Source organism: Penaeus monodon, chromosome 21, assembly GCF_015228065.2.
Source record: "Penaeus monodon isolate SGIC_2016 chromosome 21, NSTDA_Pmon_1, whole genome shotgun sequence".
NCBI lineage: Eukaryota > Metazoa > Arthropoda > Malacostraca > Decapoda > Penaeidae > Penaeus > Penaeus monodon.
The window spans coordinates 42711436-42712192 of NC_051406.1; the positions used below are offsets into that span (position 1 = coordinate 42711436).

The following is a 757-nucleotide window of genomic DNA, read 5'->3' on the forward strand; positions in this document are numbered from 1 at the left end:
TGTTCCGCTAAACACAAAACCTAACACATCTGTAAGAATATGAAATGAAAACCGTTTTTGAAATCCGGGCAGACCCTTACTTAATTAATCGACGCGCTGGCTAACATCTGCAATAAGGACTGATATGCAGCAACATCCCCCCCCCTTCCCCTTCTCCTTCTCCCTCCTCCTTCCTTTTCCCCTTTTCCCCTCTTCTCCCTCTTTCCCTCTCCGCCTCGCTCTCATTTTCTCTTTTCTCTCCCTTCTCTCTCCCTTCCTCCTTTCTTCTTTTCGATCTTCCTCCTTCTTCCCTTTTCCTTCCTCCTGATTTTCCTCCTTCTCCCCTCCTCTTCTCTCTCTTTTCTCCTTTCTCTCTCTCTCTCTCTCTTCCTTTTCTTCATTTACTCTTCTTTATCCCTTCTCCCTCCCCGCTGCCTTATCATTCCCTATCCTTCCTTTGCTTCCTCTCCGTTTTCCAATTCCTTTTCCTGCCTTTTCCTTTTCTTTATTCTTTTCTCTCCCTCTCTGTTGACCATCTTCATCTCCCCTGTCCTTTTATTTACCTTTCTTTCATTCTTCTTGTTTTCTCATTTCTCCGTATTTCCTTCTTTTCTTATCCATTCCCTCCTACCTCTTCTCTTTCTTTCTTCGATTTCTTCATCTCCACCCTTCCATTCTCCTATTTTTTCCACTCTTGTTCCCTTCCTCTTCTCTCCATCTTTCTCTATCTTCCCATCTTTTCCCCTCTCTTCTCTACGCTCACCCTTTCGTTCTTTGG

General features: G+C 44.3%; 1 protein-coding gene across 1 annotated transcript in view; it reads left to right on the forward strand.

Moving 5' to 3' along the window:
* The window catches only part of LOC119586684, a gene marked incomplete at its 3' end in the record, with an annotated part of 31110 nt that overhangs the window by 21198 nt on the left and 9155 nt on the right, over window positions 1–757 (forward strand).